Source organism: Heptranchias perlo, chromosome 21 (genome assembly GCF_035084215.1).
Source record: "Heptranchias perlo isolate sHepPer1 chromosome 21, sHepPer1.hap1, whole genome shotgun sequence".
Lineage (NCBI taxonomy): Eukaryota > Metazoa > Chordata > Chondrichthyes > Hexanchiformes > Hexanchidae > Heptranchias > Heptranchias perlo.
In genome coordinates, this window is record NC_090345.1 from 8,630,979 (window position 1) to 8,651,868 (window position 20,890).

Here is a 20,890-nt window from a genome sequence, read left to right on the forward strand (position 1 = left end):
GGGTCGGACTGCGCTCACCTGGTTCCATTCTTGTCTAACCAGTTGTATGATGTGGAGATGCCGGTGATGGACTGGGGTGGACAAATGTAAGCAATCTTACAACACCAGGTTATAGTCCAACAGTTTTATTTGAAAATCACAAGCTTTCAGAGGCTTTCTCCTTCGTCAGGTCACTCACCTGACGAAGGAGAAAGCCTCCGAAAGCTTGTGATTTTCAAATAATACTGTTGGACTACAACCTGGTGTTGTAAGATTGCTTACATTTAACCAGTTGTAGCCAGAGAATCACCTGCAATGGCTTCTCTTCCCACTCCCACACCCACACCTTTACTTCTGGAGTCCCCCAAGGATCAATCCTTGGCCCCCTCCTATTTCTCATCTACATGCTGTCCCTTGGCGATATCATTCGAAAACACAATGTCAGATTCCACATTTACGCTGACGACAGCCAGCTCTACCTCACCACCACCTCCCTCGACTTCTGTCTGATTTGTCACACTACTTGTCCGACATCCAGTATTGGATGAGCAAAAATTTTCCTCCAACTAAATATTGGGAAGACTGAAGCCATTGTCTTCAGTCCTCACCACAAACTCCGTTCCTGAGCCACTGACTCCACCCCTCTCCCTGGCCACTGTCTGAGGCTAAACCAGATCCTTTGCAACCTTGGCGTCCTATTTGATCCTGAGATGAGCTTCCAACCACATATCCACTCCATCACCAAGACCGCCTACTTCCACCTCTGTAACATCACCCATCTCCACCCCTCTGTTGCTGAAATCCTCATCCATGCCTTTGTTACCTCTAGACTTGATTATTCCATTGCTCTCCTGGCCGGCCTCCCATCTTCCACCCTCCATAAACTTGAGCTCATCCAAAACTCTGCTGCATGTATCATAACTTGCACCAAGTTCCATTCACCCATCACCCCTGTGCTCGCTGATCTACATTGGCACCCGGTACGGGAATGTCTCAATTTTAAAATTCTTATCCTTGTTTTCAAATCCACCCATGGCCTCGCCTCTCCCTATCTCTGTAACCTCCTCCAGCCCTACAACCCTCCGAGATCTCTGCACTCCTCCAATTCTTGCCTCTTGCGTATCCCCAATTTTAATAGCTCCACCATTGGCGGCCATGCCTTCAGCTGCCTAGGCCCTAAGTTCTGGAATTCCCTCCCTAAACCTCTCCGCCTCTACCGCTCGCTCCTCCTTTAAAGCGCTCCTTAAAACCTACCTCTTTGACCAAGCTTTTGGTCACCTGTCCTAGTATCTCCTAACGTGGCTCGGTGTCAAATTTTGTTTGATAATCGCTCCTGTGAAGCACCTTGGGATGTTTTCCTACATTAAAGGCGCTATATAATTGCAAGAAGTTGTTGTTGTTATAGAGCTTAATACAAAATGGATTCCTTTACTAGCTTTTGATCTCTAACAACACCCCATAGCGCTTCACATAGAATGAACTACATTGTGTGCAGTTAATGTTATGTAATCTTGTGCACAGCAAGGTCCCACAAAACAATGAGTTGAATGACGAATGAATCTGTTTTTGGTGGTGTTGTCGAAGGAGAAATGTTGACTAGGACACTGGGAGTACTCATTGATCTTCTTCAAAGAATGCCATGGGATCTTTAATGTCTACCTGTACAGGAAAATGAGGCTTCAATTTAACATCTCAGCTGAAGAAAGGACGATGAATAATGAAGGACTGGATAGGCATTCTGCGCTTTTGTTTGATTTTCCTTTGAGGGGAGGCAGGGGGAAACTTTGCGGAAGATTCCTCAAGAAATTAAATTGGCAGTATTCGGGATATGATTTTAGAAAGTATTCATGCAATGATTAGGATCTTTTTGTGGATGCTTGGTCAATTGAAATTTTCAAGATGGAGAGTTTTGTTGGGTAATTGTATCTAGGAGTATGGAACAAAGGCTGGTGAATGTTGTCAAAGTATAGACCAGCCAAAATCTAATAGAATGGCAGAACAGGCTTGAGGAGCTGAATGTCCTACACCTGTTCCTTTGTTCCTATGTGTAGTCTGTGCTCAGTGCCTCCCTAATTAGCACTGCTCAGATCAGGAACAGAGTGGGAGAATCAAAACCGCAGCCTCCCACTCAGGTCACAAATAGTGCCAATATTCAGTTGCAGTCTGCTAGCAGAAGACAGTATTTGCAATTCTACCACCAATGATATCAAATTACAGAATACACAAAATTAAGGAATGAGAAATATTCTTGCCATTATTTCCATACTTATTGTACATCTATTACCATATTTTTAAAAATTCTGTTTGAACAGTACGTGGGCATAGAACATAGCACAATCAGACAAAAACTGGGTCAATCATAGCCATCTCTGTTCCAAATGATGAGTAAAGGAAATGTTATGCAACATAATTTATGGATGATCATACATGAAACATAATAAAGTAATTTAATTCATATTTAATGAAACAGTATACAAATAAAAAAATGCATAAGATTTTCTGTTCCTTGGCCCGAGATTTACATTAAAACAGTACAACAGCACCTCCGATGGCAAACGCACCATTTTTGTGTGGAACTGAGCTATACAGACCAGCAAATTCCTAGGGCCTCTGTTCCCTAGCAATCGATTTCATCCCCCTCCTTGGCCACCACCTCAGGCTGAAGCAGACTGTTCACAACCTCGGCGTCCTATTTGACCCTGAGCTCAGCTTCCAACCCCATATTCTCTCCATCACCAAGACCTCCTACTTACACCTCCATACTGCCCATCTCCGTCCCTGCCTCAGCCCATCTTCTGCTGAAACCCTCATCCATGTTTTTGTTACCTCCAGACTCAACTATTCCATTGCTCGCCTGGCTGGCCTCCCCTCTTCAAACGGCCATAAACTTGAGCTCATCCAAATCTCCTTTGCCCTTATCCTAACTCATACCAAGTGCAATTCAGCCATCGCCCCTCTGCTCGCTGATCAACATTGGCTCCCGGTACCTGAACATCAAACGCCTCAATTTTAAATTTCTCATCCTCATGTTCAAATCCCTCCATGGCCTCGCCCCTCCCTTTGTTTGTTACCTTGAGCCCTACACCCCTTTGAGGACTCTGCTTTCCTCCAACTCTGGCCTCTCGTGTATCCCGCACACCATCAGCCGTCTCACACCCTAAACTCTGGAATTCCCTCCCTAAACCTCAGTGTCTCTCTATTTCTCTCTCCTCCTTTAAGATCCTCCTTTAAACCTACCTCTTTGACCAAGTTTTTGGTTACCTGTCCTATTGTCTCCTTCTTTGGCTCGGTGTCAACTCTTGTCTGATTACGCTCTTGTGAAGCACCTTGGGACGTTTCACTACGTTAAAGGCGCTACATAAATGCGTTCAATCTCTACCCTGTGCTGTTAGTTTGAGGCAGTAGTGAGGGCATTACAAATCGTCTCTGCCCTAAAGGAGCAAGAAAAAATCAGCCAGAGTTCCCGCTCCCAATCACTATTGGAATAGTTAAAAATTCACATGTATGGATATTAGGTGAGAACAGGATCAAGCTTGGCCACTCCAAATGTGAGTAATAGGCCACACACACAGAGTCTAGGGTCATAGATGGAGAATGGCCACTTAGGCAACATACTGGGGGGCTTCTCTTACATGTAGAACCATATCCCATCATGAGTAAGCGTCCTCAGATGAGGAATGGAAAAGAATTAAAAGCAGAGGGAATTGAGAGACACATTTGAAGCTAAGTTAAAGAAAATTAAGTGATAGACATCACTTATAACTGAGAACAAATTTAATTTTGTATCCTCCATGTGACTAAAACTCACTAGTTGCAAAATCTCACCCTGCCTTCTTCACACAATATGTTATGTGAGACACTGATATGGTGCAACATGATCGTGGTGTACATAATTTGCAGAAAGTGACTTTTTTTCTCTCAAAAAGATAGAACAAAAATACAATAAAATGGAAATGTCCTGGTTTTTGACACTCGATGTGGCACTGTAGTGTAATTGACTACTTTAAATTTTTAATCTGTTTTTCAGTGAGAGGACATGAATAATGAATAGTTTTTAGTGCAGGCACTGCAAACACTTCCAAAGAATCAGCAGGCAGGCTGCATTAAACCAGGCTTCCAACTGTGGCTAGCTTCCTAGGAGCAATTATATATACTGGACAAGAACAACAACACTGGAGGTAAAGTATCCTGATAATCAAATGTTTATGTCTGTCATGTATGTCAAATCAATCATCTATGTCATAACTGTTAAGCCTGTTTTTTGATGAACCCGGTCAACTTTCTTCTTCCTTACTGCTTAAACGTTTAACTTGCTATGTTTTTCCTGATATTTAATTGGTTATATTCTACCTTTGTTATTCATCAATATTACATAAACAACATTACATAAAACCTTTCTCCCCAGTTACATTCCACCAAAAAACTCCTACCCGATCATATTAGTAAAAATAATTCTCCAGGGTGCAGCTGCCATGACAGTTCACCACCCAACACCACTAAATGCTCCTACAGCACAAAATGCCCCGCAGGCCCTTTGAACACCCTGCATCATTTCCTCCCCATACTTCTTGACTGCCACCCAGGTGCCTGAGTCTCCATGTAAGTTCCCCAGGAAAAAAACGGGTGGGGGGAATGCACATGTCAAAGAGCCCCACACAAGACTGTAGTGTAACTGTTACATTAGAAGTTAATCAATCAGGTAAAATGAACAGGTCTGGTAGCAGAAACCTCGGTAGAGAAAAAAAAAAGATATTAACACACGAGTAGTTCACATACCTCATCCATTTCCTTTGCAGCTGAAGGCATCAGTTTAGGGCTCAAAACGTTTTTTCACTAAAATTTCTAACTATCCCAACCTATTAGTATGTCTAAGTTAACACCAACAGTAAATGTGGCAGACTTCAGGGAGAGTGGGAACTGGCCCTCAGTACTCTCTCCTCAGAAAGTAAAGAAGCTGCAGCAGCAATAAATAACAAGAAAGAGAGATAACACTGACAAAGGTAGATATACTGAGCGCAAAGGAGTGCGCGCCCAAGGGAGCGAGAAAGCGAGCGGGAAGGCGAGGGGATGAGAAACTGACGTCCATTTTAAATGTCAAATATTTTGGCCCATGTAAAATTTCATACAAAGAAAATTATTAAAAATTATATGGTTTGAAGGGGGATGGAGCTCTGCTTTATTAAAATTTCTTCTCAGGAGTGGGTGACACTGACAAGGCAGCATTTAATTGCCCCTCGCTAGTTATCCTGAGGGCATTAAGAGTAAACCACATTATATGGACTGGAGTCACGTATAGCCCAGACCAAATAGGGGTGGCAAGTTCCCTTCCCTGAACTGGTTAGGTTTTTAAGACAGTCCAACAACTTTCAGTGTCATTTTGTTCTGGTTTTAGTCCACAAGTTACCAGATTTATTGAATTCAGTTTTACAACTTTCCACGGTGGGATTTCAACTCATTACCTCTGGGTTGCTAGTCCAGTTTACAGGACCCAAAAGATTATTATACCTTGCATTGAAACCACTGGGCAATAGATCCAACTGACATTGCATAGTGCCATCTCTTCACCAACCTGAGCTATTCTATAAAATACACCATTGACGAGGACATGCCCTGTCTGGTGCGGAAGGGCCATGGTCCCAGGAGTTAGCACAATTGCTTCCGCTGAACTGGGTTGGGGAGGAAAAAAAAAAATCAGGCAGGGTTCTTGTACCGGATTGCTATCCAATGACACTCTACTGGAAAAATCTGCGTGTGGAGTACGGTGAGGACAGAATCAAACTCAGCTGTGATGCTCCACAAGGATACCCTGCTGACACTCACTGCCCAAGCTCATACCTGAAGAAGGGCTACATAGGTAAGGTATCAGAGACTGGCCTGCACCTGTGGGACCTTACCCCAGAATGAATCAGTACTCTCGGCAGAGGAGTGGAGAAACTGCAGCACATTACTGCTTTATTCAAAGAAATTATAACAAATCTAAGTATTAAAATAACATTGCAATGATCTTGTAAACATTTTGAAATATTTGGGTTTTAAAGCATTCTTCCATGAGTAGGAACTTAACATTCTAATGAACCTTAATTCTACCATCTGATGCTCTGTGCTGAGAAATAACATCTGTATTTGTTTTGTGGCTCATTACTGATTCATTACAGATTAATGGAATGCTAAGTTAAATATATGCAATATCAAAGTAGCAAACAACATATGGTTAACCATCTCTACTGCTATAATCAAATAACTCAGTTACAGGAGGCAATTTAGAAATTCCAAGAAATGCAGCACAACTTATCCTATGGATTATTGCCAAAGAAGCAGTTATAACTTTTTTTTTAAATGTGAAAGATCAATCTAACATCTTTCTATCTTTACTTTTGTTGATTTTTCAAATAGAGAATCTTGATGAGAATCCTTCATGTATGAGAGAGTTGAATGAATGTACACTGTTAAAATGACACAACTGTTATAGCATCTATAAATTAATGATAGCGTCTTCTGATGGTTTCTTAGCATGCTACGACAATGCTGTTTTCGAAGGCAGTTATATATTATAAATGAGATGTGATTTTTAAGGCAGGGAACACCACCTCTGCCTGTGGGGCAAAACACTTTCAGCGACAAAGTAAATGCCTTAGCTGATTGCATTTTCCATCATGGCTGCCGTTTGGTTCTGACCGCAGCCCATTCATACTGTCCAGCAATTCAATTTCTACAATGCTGATCCAAATGGATCAGAGTGCTTAAAGTCATGGTCATAGGTTTTGAGCAATTTTGCACATACCATTGTTTTGGTGTTGTCGGTTCCAAATCCCCCCTGCACTATAACACATGCTACCAGATCATATTGTGGAACCATTCCCACAGGAGGTGATTCTGTAATACTGTGCTCAGTTACTCCTCCCAGCCAACTTTCTCGATGATGTTGACACTGAGCAGCTAACTAAAAATTTTTACAGACAGAAATGGTATAATGTAGGTTCTAGTCCACAATTCTCCACACAATGAGCTCTGAACCACAAATACACAGCCAGCGAGTATAGGCACTTCCTCATAGGAAGGAAATGTAGTAATCAGACAGTCCATTCACACTTATCTTAACAGCAGGGAGCTCCTAGGATCACAGTAATGGCAAATAGTGAGCATGCGAACATTTCATATTACAGCACGTCACTTCAATTGTGAAAAACAACCATGCAACTATTTAATGGCCTTCAAAACTTTTGTTGTATCTGCAGATAGCACTGAGCTGCAGTGAAGTACTGGAGGTTACATATACATCACCGGTGATGATAGTAGTGGAATTAATTTAAGGTGATGAATTAAGAGTTCACACAAGAAGCGTAATGCACAATATTAAAGCGTACTGACTTGAGTAAGCAACTGTTACACTAAATACAGCACTTAAAGACTGGCAGGAAAAGGCTTCAAGGCCAGCCTTGAAGAAGTTCTGTTCCTGCCAGCCTGATACAGTAAATAAGTCTACACTAGATATACAGGACAGAAATTTCCAAACGGATCTCAAATGCATCTGGCAGCTTACTGAAAAATCACGGGTGCATTGTAAATGATTTTCATTCCATTAATTTCAGTGACAGAAGATCACGGGCTGTGCACCTGCAATTTTCGGATAAGTCGCCCACTGGTGCCTTGGAGACTTGGAATATTCAGCCTATAGAGTGGTATTGTGGTGATCTGCAAGCAAATCTTCTGCCTTGCTTCCTAGCCAATGATGGTTTGCAATGTGGGTAAATATTGAAGCGAAGAAAAATAATTGATTTCATGTTCCAAAACTAATGTACTAGTTGTAAACAATTTTACAACACCAAGTTACAGTCCAGCAATTTTATTTTAAATTCACAAGCTTTCGGAGGCTTCCTCCTTCCTCAGGTGAACATTGTTGGAAATGAAATCCTCGAAATGAAATCGCATTTATAATTCACAGAACAATGCTTGGTGATTACAGGCAGTTTTTTCAACTGCCCGTTGCCAAGGCAATCATTGTGCAGACAGACAGGTGTTACCTGCAAGCTTCCCCCGGTACCACAGTTGCAACCACAGGGAAGTCTATCGTCAATTTGTCCGACCACACCCTTCAACCAGACGAAATTGAAGTTCTCAGCCGAGGGCTCAATTTCTGCCCCACTACCAAAATGGACCCCACTAGTCTCGCGGCGGACACAGAGGAATTCATCAGGAGAATGAGGCTCCGGGAATACTTCCACAAACCCCAAGATTTCAGCAGCGAACCCAATGAGACAATCAACGATCTGGAACAGCAGACAGAGGGATCCGCGGTACAGCAACCGAAGAGGAAAGAGTCACACTGGACTCCTCCGGAGGGTTGCTGCCCTCAGCTTGACATGTATGCTCAAGCTGTCAAGAAATGCGTCAATGCCAGATTCATCAGCCGCACTCAGAAGACAGTCCAGAATGTCACCCGAGCTCAACGCAACGCCATCAACGCTCTCAAGACCAACCGCAACATCGTCATCAAACCAGCGGACAAAGGAGGAGCCATCGTCATACAGAACAGAACGGACTATTGCAAAGAAGCATACCGACAACTGGACAACCAGGAACACTACAGACGGTTACCCACAGATCCGACCAAAGAACACACCCACCAGCTCAACAAACTGATCAAGACCTTCGATCCAGACCTTCAAAGCATCCTACGCACTCTCATCCCACGTACTCCCCGCGTGGGAGACTTCTACTGCCTCCCAAAGATACACAAAGCCAACACACCCGGACGTCCTATCGTATCAGGCAACGGAACCCTGTGTGAGAACCTCTCTGGATACATCGAGGGCATCCTGAAACCCATCGTACAGGGAACCCCCAGCTTCTGTCGCGACACTACAGACTTCCTACAAAAACTCAGTACCCACGGACCAGTTGAACCAGGAACACTTCTCACCACGATGGACGTCTCGGCACTCTACACCAGTATCCCCCACGATGACGGCATCGCTGCGACAGCATCAATACTCAACACCAACAGCCAATCTCCAGACGCCATCCTACAACTCATCCGCTTCATCCTGGATCACAATGTCTTCACCTTCGATAACCAGTTCTTTACCCAAACACACGGAACAGCCATGGGGACCAAATTCGCACCCCAATACGCCAACATTTTCATGCACAAGTTCGAGCACGACTTCTTCACTGCACAGGACCTCCAACCAACACTATACACCAGATACATCGACGACATTTTCTTTCTATGGACCCACGGCGAGGAACCACTAAAGAGACTACACGATAACATCAAAAAGTTCCATCCCACCATCAAGCTCACCATGGACTACTCCTCAGAATCAGTTTCTTTCTTGGACACACGAATCTCCATCAAAGACGGGCACCTCAGCACCTCACTCTACCGCAAGCCCACGGACATCCTCACGTGCTCCACTTTTCCAGCTTCCACCCTAACCACGTCAAAGAGGCCATCCCCTATGGACAGGCCCTGCGAATACACAGGGTCTGCTCAGACAAGGAGGAACGCGATGGACACCTACAGACGCTGAAAGACGCCCTAGTAAGAACGGGATATGACGCTCGACTCATCAATCGACAGTTCCGACAGGCCACAGCGAAAAATCGCATAGACCTCCTCAGGAGACTAACACGGGACGCAACCAACAGAGTACCCTTTGTCGTCCAGTACTTCCCCGGAGCGGAGAAACTACGCCATGTTCTCCGCAGCCTTCAACATGTCATCAATGACGACGAACACCTCGCTATGGCCATCCCCACACCTCCACTACTCGCCTTTAAACAGCCACCCAACCTCAAACAGACCATCGTTCGCAGCAAATTACCTAGCTTTCAAGAGAACAGCGTCCACGCCACCACACAACCCTGCCACGGTAATCTCTGCAAGACATGCCAGATCATCGACACAGATACCACCATCACACGAGAGGACACCACCCACCAGGTGCATGGTTCATACTCCTGTGACTCGGCCAACGTTGTCTACCTCATACGTTGCAGGAAAGGATGCCCCAGAGCATGGTACATTGGCGAGACCATGCAGACGCTGCGACAACGGATGAACGGACACCGCGCAACAATCACCAAACAGGAGGGTTCCCTCCCAGTCGGGGAACACTTCAGCAGTCAAGGACATTCAGCCACCGACCTTCGGGTAAGCGTACTCCAAGGCGGCCTTCGGGACACACGACAACGCAAAATCGTCGAGCAGAAATTGATAGCCAAGTTCCGCACCCATGAGGACGGCCTCAACCGGGATCTTGGGTTCATGTCACGCTACACGTTACCCCACCAGCGAACAAATGTTATCTGTTTTTAATATAACGGGTCAGTTGCTGTCTTTTCTATGTTTCTACCTCTCAATCTCTGTTTTTTTTGTTTTTTTTGTTTTTTTTTGGTGATTTGTATATTCAGAGATCTTGCAGGTAACACCTGTCTGTCTGCACACTGATTGCCTTGGCAACAGGCAGTTGAAAAAACTGTCTATAATCACCAAGCATTGTTCTGTGAATTATAAATGCGATTTCATTTCGAGGATTTCATTTCCAACAACGTTCACCTGAGGAAGGAGGAAGCCTCCGAAAGCTTGTGAATTTAAAATAAAATTGCTGGACTATAACTTGGTGTTGTAAAATTGTTTACAATTGTCAACCCCAGTCCATCACCGGCATCTCCACATAATGTACTAGTGACAGCCATAGCCACTGGCAAAGAAAAACCTGTAGCTTACAAACTGAATTCAAGTCATAATTTATCTCCAAGCTAATTGAATTTAAATCATCATCAATGTTAGACGATTGCTACTCAGCTAAGCGTTAAAGCAAAACGTCAAATAACTTTTCTTCATGGCCCAGCCTTTTGGCCGTTATGGTAAGAAAAATCTATATTATTAAAAAACTGATTTTGTCCATCTGTTGCTTTTTTGCAATCTGATTGGCCTGTTTACTGAAGTCAAGAATGAAGCCCTGAAACCAACATTAAAGCCCTGCTTTCCGTGAACTGATTAAGCCATTCACTGAAGCCCATTCGGGTCACTCTAAGTGGATAGATGTCTGACTGTTGCCCGCAAGGCTTTTCTTCACCAAACCCCTTTTCTTTACCAAACCTCTTTTCTTTGGTTATTTATCCATTATCCAATTTAAGCTCAGAAATCTGTTTGGGTGCCGCTCCTGGGCCTCGGGCCACTCCGAGCCCCGCTCCTGGGCCTCGGGCCACTCCGAGCCCCGCTCCTGGGCCTCGGGCCACTCCGAGCCCCGCTCCTGGGCCTCGGGCCACTCCGAGCCCCGCTCCTGGGCCTCGGGCCACTCCGAGCCCCGCTCCTGGGCCTCGGGCCACTCCGAGCCCCGCTCCTGGGCCTCGGGCCACAGCTTGTGAGTTTTTTTTTTAAAAGTATGAATTATGTCATTAACTGGCATTAAACAATCTTAGAGTTGTAATAAAAAGGAAAAGAAACTGAAAATTTGAAATAAGAACTAAAACTGCTGGAAATACCCAGGTCAAGTCAGCACCTGTTAAGAGAAAATGCAGGTTAATGTTTTCAGTGTTTGCCCTCAATTGGAACTGAAAATCTAGAGGATAAGCAAGCATTTTATTACTATTATTACATAGTGGTCTATAATACCCAGAATATTCCACCAAAAGGGAAGAGAATATAGAATTCCTTTACTTCTCTCTCTCAGAGAAAACCAAGAAAGACCACCCTCAACCTCCCTTTTCAAAAATCTTTTAAGTTTTCAGTTCTGATGACGGGTACACACCCAAAACATAAATCCGTCTTTTCTCTTTTTAGATATTGAATGACCTGCTCCATATTTCCAACATTTTTTTAAATCTGATGTTTAGAGTTTTATCTCTTTTCATGATTTCTTGCTCAATATTGAAACTCAAAATAAAAGAAGCGCAATGTTAGTTTCATTCATTTATCTTTCACAAGTTCATTTAACTATTATGGTTTCATGTGAAATCACTGCGAGTATCCAGAACACACAAATGCTAAACTAATTTTAGAAGATGTACTTGTACTTTTTTCTGAAGGCAACATAGTGCATTTAGGACGTTACAATCTGTAATAGTACTGCTTGTATTATGCAAGCAGTTCCAGAATTCCGCCACTTGTTCAGATATTAATTATAATGAAATTAGCCCCGACAATGCACCATTTATGGTGGCCTACGTGACATTGCATGTTGTCTCACTTTGTAATTTGCTAGAATTCCCAAATGTTGGATTCATTACACCCAAGTATAATAGAAAACTCCTTGTATGCAAGAATACACACAATTCTAGCTCTGGAACTGTGGTTCTATATTTGAAGTTAGATTTCTAGATGAATCTGCATGATACTTAAGCCTCTTTAAAATGGTGTCCCAGCCTCAAACTGCTCCAGGGAGCTTTTTTTAAATTCATTCATGGGATGTGGGCGTCACTGGCAAGGCCAGCATTTATTGCTCATCCCTAATTGCCCTTGAGAAGGTGGTGATGAGCCACCTTCTTGAACCGCTACAGTCAGTGTGATGAAGGTTCTCCCACAGTGCTGTTAGGTAGGGAGTTCCAGGGTTTTGACCCAGCGACGACGAAGGAACGGCAATATATTTCCAAGTCAGGATGGCGTGTGACTTGGAGGGGAACGTGCAGGTGGTGTTGTTCCCATGTGCCTGCTGCTCTTGTCCTTCTTGGTGGTAGAGGTCGCGGGTTTGGGAGGTGCTGTCGAAGAAGCTTTGGCGAGTTGCTGCAGTGCATCTTGTAGATGGTACACACTGCAGCCACATGCACCGGTGATGAAGGAAGTGAATGTTTAAGATAATGGATGGGGTGCCAATCAAGCGAGCTGCTTTGTCCTAGATGGTGTCATGCTTCTTCAGTGTTGTTGGAGCTGCACTCATCCAGGCAAGTGGACAGTATTCCATCACACCCCTGACTTCTGCCTTGTAGATGGTGGAAAAGCTGTGGGGAGTCAGAAGGTGAGTCACTCGCCACAGAATACCCAGCCTCTGACCTACTCTTGTAGCCACAGTATTTATATGGCTGGTCCAGTTAGGTTTCTGGTCAATGGTGATCCCCAGGATGTTGATGGTGGGGGATTCGGCGATGGTAATGCCGTTGAATGTCAAGGGGAGGTGGTTAGACTCTCTCTTGTTGGAGATGGTCATTGCCTGGCACTTGTCTGGAGTGAATGTTACTTGCCACTTATCAGCCCAAGCCTGGATGTTGTCCAGGTCTTGCTGCATGCAGGCACGGACTACTTCATTATCTGAGGGGTTGCGAATGGAACTGAACACTGTGCAATCAACACCGAACTCTGACCTTATGATGGAGGGAAGATCATTGATAAAGCAGCTGAAGATGGTTAGGTCCAGGACACTGCCCTGAGGAACTCCCGCAGCAATGTCCTGGGGCTGAGATGATTGGCCTCCAACAACCATTACCATCTTCCTTTGTGCTAGGTATGACTCCAACCACTGGCAAGTTTTCCCCGATTCCCATTGGCTTCAATTTTACTAGGGCTCCTTGATGCCACACTCAGTCAAATGCTGCCTTGATGACAAGGGCAGTCACTCTCACCTCACCTCTGGAATTCAGCTCTTTTGTCCATGTTTGGACCAAGGCTGTAATGAGGTCGGGAGCAGAGTAGTCCTGGTGGAACCCAAACTGAGCATCGGTGAGTAAGTGCCACTTGATAGCACTGTCGATGACACCTTCCATCACTTTGCTGATGAGGTGGTAATTGGCCGGATTGGATTTGTCCTGCTTTTTGTGGACAGGAGATACCTGGGCAATTCTCCACATTGTCGGGTAGATGCCAGTGTTGTAGCTATACTGAAACAGCTTGGCTAGAGGCGCAGCTAGTTCTGGAACACAAGTCTTCAGCACTACAGCCGGAATGTTGACAGGGCCCATAGCCTTTGCTGTATCCAGTGCGCTCAGCCGTTTCTTGTTATCACATGGAGTGAATCGATTTTGCTGACGGCTGGCTTCTGTGATGATGGGGATCTCGGGAGAAGGCCGAGATGGATCATCCACTCGACACTTCTGGCTGAAGATCGTTGTAAATGCCTCAGCCTTGCCTTTTGCACTCACCTGCTGGGCTCTGCCATCATTGAGGATGTGGATGTTCATGGAGCCTCCTCCTCCTGTTAGTTGTTTAATTGTCCACTACTATTCACGACAGGATGTGGCAGGACTGCAGAGCCTTGATCTGAGCCATTGGTTGTGGGATGGCTTAGCTCCATCTATAGCATGCTGCTTCCGCTGTTTAGCATGCAGCTAGAGAGCTAGTATTTTATGATTATTGAAATGACTGCAGGAGAGGAGTTGTCATTTCATTACCAAGGCCAATAAGGATAATGCAATAACGTCATCACTGATATGTTAATGTCATTACGTAACTGCTACAAAATTGAAACTTCCAAGTAAAAACCAACATGGGGCAACACAATGGTGCAATATGCTGGAGATTTAGTGCCCTGCATCATAGAATAAATCACAGGTCCAAGCCTGCGATTCCCTGCATTTCAGAGTCTTTAATCTCAATGCTGCGATCATGAAAAAGCAGCATGCAGAGGCCACATGCATTCCATCGGGAAAGGGAAAAAAAACAGAAAGTGCTGCGGAAGATCAACTAATTGCAAAAGCTAGAGCTGCAGCAGATACAGCATCTGCTGAAAGAGGAAATTATCCTGAAAGCATTTGCGCTGATTTTTAAAAATAAGCCATTTCTACCTGTTCCAGTAATGTGGCCTTCCCCAAATTCACCAATATAGTAAAAAAACCCTTTAAGGGAATAATAGGATACATTAGATCATCACTGAAATAACACAGATTTGAAGTCAGTCCCATATGCTAAATGCATGAATATTGCACTAACAAAAAACGAATCATTTGTAATTTGCATTACATTTCACATCTAGTATGTGCATTAACCATCCAAGATTAAAACTATATTGTAGTATTTGTTTGCTTCTTAAATCAGTTGCCTTCTTTAAAAAGATCTAAACATGTCAATTCAGTAGTGTGCAATGTTTACATAGCAGGCTAGGTATGCTGATAATAGGTTTAAATTTTAATAAATTATAAATATGCATCCAAAAATATACTGAGATATTAATGTAGAGCAGAGTGTGATTTCACAACTAATCTAAATGTAGGATTCAGGAGAAGTCATAAGCCAATAGAGCCAAGGTTTGAAATTACTGCCTTCTATTTATGATAATTTATTTCCATATACTGCCAAATGTTTTCAAAAATCATATATATTTAAATTCTTGGTCTTTTGCCTAAAATGGTGAGAGATAAGAAAGCTATTCAAACGTTTCAAGAATCTAAGTTTTGCCTAAGAAGCATGTTGTAAATTTCAGTCTGAGGAATGAAGATTTCTTACTCCACTTACAGCAAAGGAATGATGGATGCGGAGTGATTTTATTTGGGGGGGGGGGGGGGTTTGTTGGCAGAAGATTTGATTTTTTAAAAATTCACTTGTAGCTTTGTGCTAGACTAACTATTGTCTGTAGTACCACACTAAATCCACATTCGCATTGCACATTGGGCGGCTCCAACTCTTACCCAAGACCTTGAAACTGTGGAATCCTTTGACTCACTCAGTCTTCCTTTCCTCCTATACTAACAACAACCTTTCAAAACCCAAGTTCAGTGTCACCTAACTACTAATTCTAGATTTGCCTCGTCTTTTCTCCTACTCTTTATAAACTTGGTAATGTACCGCCTTGTGGCCTCGACGCTTCATCCAGGATTCTCAGTAGAGATGCAAGTTGAAGGTGATGATGCTACGGTTAGTAGTTTTCAGTTAATTCCAGAGAAAATGTATATGCGGTGCACATCTTTTACGGAAAATAACTACTTTTATATGTGCTTCACGGGACATTAATTCAACTATATCTATATGAACAATAAAGCAGCAGTTCAATCAGAGGTCGGAGATGCTGTTGGACTGTATCAGCAATTACTGCCATCAATTCACCTTGAGGATTATTTATAAATGTGTTTTTTTATTATTTTCTTGCCATTGCTGTAAAGTATTATGGTTTCTCAATTCTATTTGAAATTGATAATGGTCATAGATCCATATTATGATGCTGCATTTCCCAAGCAATATAACTTTTAGTACAAGGCAGCTTACGATAGTAAATTATAGGAAAATCATTATGTTGTATATATTGTAGCAGGAATAATGTAATCATTCCCAGGTATACAAAACCGTAATCTAATCACTGAATTCACATAAGTGATATGCCCCCGAGTTTTCTTCATGTTATTTTTGCTGCTACTTACACTCCTCCAATAAACTACAGCTTTGAAAACAATACATGATATTTTTCATTACCTATAGTGTATATTTCATGAGGTGCTTTTATTCAGTTTGCAGACGCTGACAGCCAGCGTGCTCTTGTATCTTTGAAGCTCAATGACATTCACACTGAAGGATTAAGAACAATAACATAACTGCAAATTTCCAACAAATTCTATAACCAGTAGTCACAATAATCCAGGAATTTGGACAAGTTACATCTTGCTACACATATTGTGACTAGGCACTATAAACATTGGCAAATGAGTTTCCGCTAGGGGCACAATAGGCAAAATGTGCCCAGAATACGCTGGACACTGCGCCGGTTTTGCCGAGGTGAAGTTATGCTCAAGTTTCCGCACAAACTCATTAGCAGAAGTCCAAACGTAAAATCTCCCATGAATCAGTGCAATCATAAACAATTTTACAACACCAAGTTATAGTCCAGCAATTTTATTTTAAATTCACAAGCTTTCGGAGGCTACCTCCTTCCTCAGGTGAATGATGTGAAATAGCACAAAAATAGCATTCTACGTGCTTTTGTGCTATTCACATCGTTCACCTGAGGAAGGAGGTAGCCTCCGAAAGCTTGTGAATTTAAAATAAAATTGCTGGACTATAACTTGGTGTTGTAAAATTGTTTACAATTGTCAACCCCAGTCCATCACCGGCATCTCCACATCAGTGCAATCAAGCAGTGTATGTGTGACAGGAACAGGGGTATTCTCCAGCATCACAAGGGAGTGGGATTGCCAGGAAATGAGCCATTCTTCAATTGACTAATTTAATGTTCTTGGTCTTTTTAATTGGCTTCAATTGACTGCTTTGATCTGTGGCATGTGACCAGTGGTCAATTGAAGCCACAAAGGTGTGTCCTGCTCTGCTGTAATTGACTGAATTAGGCTAATTTAAATTGAATTTAAAGTAATTGCAGCAGCAGGAGAAGCTCAACAGGGTCAGGGTTCAGTTGACTGCTGGTCACTGCAGGTACAGGTGGTTAATGTGACCATGAGTGCCTGTGCGCCAGAGAATCTGGGCGCAATGTGACAAACACTCCTGAACGGGCGCAATTGGCAGAAATTTGCCATGCCGACTTGGGGACGTGGCCTGTTTTGTGGGCGGGGACTGCTTCGGATGAATGGACTTTTGAACCAGCGTAAAAGATCGCAGATACTCTGGCATATAGTTATGGGTACTGACCCTTAAAATTCTACGTGCTTTTGTGCTATTTCACTTCATTTCGCCCAGATTGCGCTATTATCTGTGCGGAAATCATGCGGAAACTGGACCCCATTGTATTTTAATTCCACTTTTTCCCCCTATTTTGTCCCTGCCATCCTCCTCCTTTCCCAAAGCCCTTTATTCATTGTTGGGGTGCAGACTATGGGTGTCAGTTAATCTCGATCAAGTGGCCATGTGTGGGCCTAAACAGTATGGGTCAGCAGGCATATGGGGAGGGAGGGGTCCATCATGGTTGAGCCCAGTGCAGAGCTCACCTAAAGTGAACACATCCACCCAGTAAGGGTTGCTATATAATGATCACAAACAGGAATCCTGGCCGAGTTTCTCCTTGCCAATGAATCATTCAAGTCAACACTAATTACTGTATTCACGCATGGATCGCAATGCAAATTTCCAGTCACAAAGTGCAGTAACAATAATAATAACAAACCTGAAAAATGCTTAATGAAAATTATTGAAGAAATGAACTTCTTTGATGAAGATACTAGTCAATTTTTTCTATTTTAAGAATGGAGCAGGTTGCATCTCATGCTAAGAACAGTGCAATGTAAAAAAATACCCACCATGATTGCCTAGTCAAGTCGAAAGATTTAACAGGTACTTATATCGTACAATTCAAAGATCTTTTCCTTTTAATTCACTCACGATAAATGAAAGAACGCTATTTTACAACATCACTTTACAATATCCAGAACAGTGTGCATAATGATTTTAATAAAGGCAATGGCCCAATGAAGAAATACAAGAAATTTTGGGGCCAGAATAAAGACCACGTGGCCCAACAACCCACCCTTTTTTGATTGATCTCAACCTCAACTTCCTGCCTCAATGCTGAATGGAAAAATGGTGCAAGAGAGAGTTTAGGAAATAAGAAGCTTTACTTTGGAGAGGATTCCGGCTGTTGTCCCAAGTTTACTTTTTGAACGAAAGGATGAAAGGTTGGGGGGCGGGGGGAGAACAATAGCTGCATGAATCAATTAATTCTATAGATGTTTCAGTGCTTGCACTTTTGTGCAACATTAATTCTTGATTTCCATAATGATTCTATATGTTTGAATTGCTGTAATTAGAGTGTTTACCATTATTGATGCAGTGAATATTTATACAATGGAGGATACCATACGACTTGTACCACAGAAGCATAGAAACAGGAGTAGGTCATTCAGCCCTTCGAGCCTGCTCCGCCATTTAATTAGATCATGGCTGATCTGTGCCTCGACTCCATTTACTTGTCTTTGTTCCATATTCCTTGATATCCTCACCTGACAAAAATCTATTGATCTCAGTCCTGAAAATTTCAATTGACCCAGTATCCACAGATTTTTGGGAAAGCGAATTCTAGATTTCCACTACCCTTTGTATGAAAAAGTGCTTCCTGATTTCACTTGTAAATGGCCTCTTGTTCTGGACTCCCCTGCCAGAGGAAATAGTTTCTCTGTATCTACCCGTAAATCATTAGATCACCCCTCCAACTTCTAAACTCATGGGAATACAAGTCAAGGACGACCTCACTCTTCCCCTTATTGAAAGCCATCTGCCATAGTTTTGCCCATTCACTTAATCTGTCCCTGCCTCTTTGTAACTTCCTCCTCCAACCATACAACATACTGTGCCTCCTAACTTAGTGATAAATATGGAACCTTTCCTTCCACTGATTATAAATTTCTTATGATTTTTCATACTGATTCAGCTAATGAACAAACAATTAAAAAAAACAAAGGAAGCTTTTAGCCACTTTTTAAATATGACTCAATGTCTACCAGGAGTGGGGTGCGAACTTACAACAACAATAATAACTTGCGTTTATAAAGCGCTTTTAATGCAGTAAAACGTTCCAAGGCGCTTCACAGGAGCGTTATCAAACAAAATTTGTTATTGAGCCACATAAGGAGATATTAGGATGAGTGACTTAAAGCTTGGTCAAAGAGGTAGGTTTTAAGGAGCATCTTAAAGGAGGAGTGAGAGGCAGAAAGGTGTAGGGAGGGAATACCAGAGCTTAGGGTCTAGGCAGCTGAAGGCACAGCCGCCAATGGTGATGAAATTTGGAGATGCGCAAGAGGCCGGAAATTGGAGAAGCGCACAGATCTCAGAGGGTTGGAGGGCTGGAGGAGGTCATACGTCCATTGAATCTAAAGTCCAATGCTTTAATCACTTAGAAAAAAGTAATTTTAAAATAAAAGGTGCTCTTTTAGAAACTGATTAAGTTTACACGCTTGGGGAAATATACGAAAAATACTTGGAGTGCTAGGAGTGTGTTAAAAGGCTTTGAGAAAATTGAGTGATTCTGATTTCATTTTAAGCAGCAAGAAGGGATGAAGTACCTGTCCAAAACTACTCGATTACTTTAAACTCACGACATACTCCTAGTCATTTGTTATTTATAATGTACATATACATAGATATTTCTGTTTTCTGTTAGGGTGTACGATAGCGTAGTCGTCATGTAATCCAGGACCCAAGACTAAAAAACGGCAGTTTAAGAATTTGAACTCAGTTTTTAAAAAATTATGGAAATAAAAAACTGGTATCGATAAAAGTGACCATGAAGCTGTCGGATTGTTGTAAACACCCCAAATGGTTCACTAATGTTGTCCCTACCTGGTCTGGCCTATCTGTGACTCCAGTTCCACACCAACGTGGTTGACTATTCAGTTCTACCGAACCGCTACAAAGAATAAACAAACTGCAGTGATTCAAAAAGGACTACCAACACCTTCTCAGGGCAACCAGAGATGGGCAATGCTGGCCTTGCAAGCGATGCCACATCGCAAGAATGAATAAAAAATAAGGTATCATCATTAAGCTTCTGTGCTCAAGTTCTGTCCTTCAAGTCAGTATTTTGTTACTAATGGCACTATTGCACCTATTTTTTGTGTAAGGCTTCACGTCACAACGAAATCCATTGTGAAAATATTCTTTGTTCTGTGTACAGTATGATATTCAGCAGACCACTGGTGAAACAATGCTGCAATCAGAAATCCCAACATTGTAAAAGCCTTGATGTATTCACTCAAAGCATCGATTCTAAGTTTTAGACTAAATGCCAGTGTTTGTTTGAAGGATACATGCTCAATCTAAAGATTGGTCAACGCATGCAATGTGCTAAATGGTCTAGTAATGACTGCTTGTGTTAAAACAATTACTGGTGTGGTAGAACCCCCGTTGTTGGCTAAATAAACAATTGAAGATTGCAAATATATTCTACAGGATTTAGAAAAGAAGAAATAGTAAAGATCATTTGATCCATCGCAGCTTATCCCTGTAGTTCATACTCCAACTCACCCAGCCCTGCATTCAATAGCTTTTTGAATGCCCATCTTTGATTCTGCTACCTTACATATAACATCCAAAAGTCACAGTGACAGT

General features: G+C 42.6%; 1 protein-coding gene and 1 long non-coding RNA gene across 7 annotated transcripts in view; one reads left to right on the top strand and one right to left on the bottom strand.

The window, feature by feature from the left end:
* LOC137339955 (uncharacterized) overlaps positions 1-7,804 on the top strand; it is a 66,293-nt gene extending 58,489 nt beyond the window's left edge. For 4 of the 5 annotated variants that reach the window (XR_010966656.1, XR_010966658.1, XR_010966655.1 and 1 more), the window contains exons 4-5: positions 4,007-4,157; positions 7,569-7,804. This is a non-coding gene — a long non-coding RNA (uncharacterized lncRNA). The remainder of the gene's footprint in view (positions 1-4,006; positions 4,158-7,568) is intronic. The other variant, XR_010966657.1, reaches the window with a different exon arrangement.
* The window catches only part of LOC137339954 (metal transporter CNNM1), a 106,103-nt gene that overhangs the window by 81,327 nt on the left and 3,886 nt on the right, over positions 1-20,890 (bottom strand). The window lies entirely within an intron of this gene.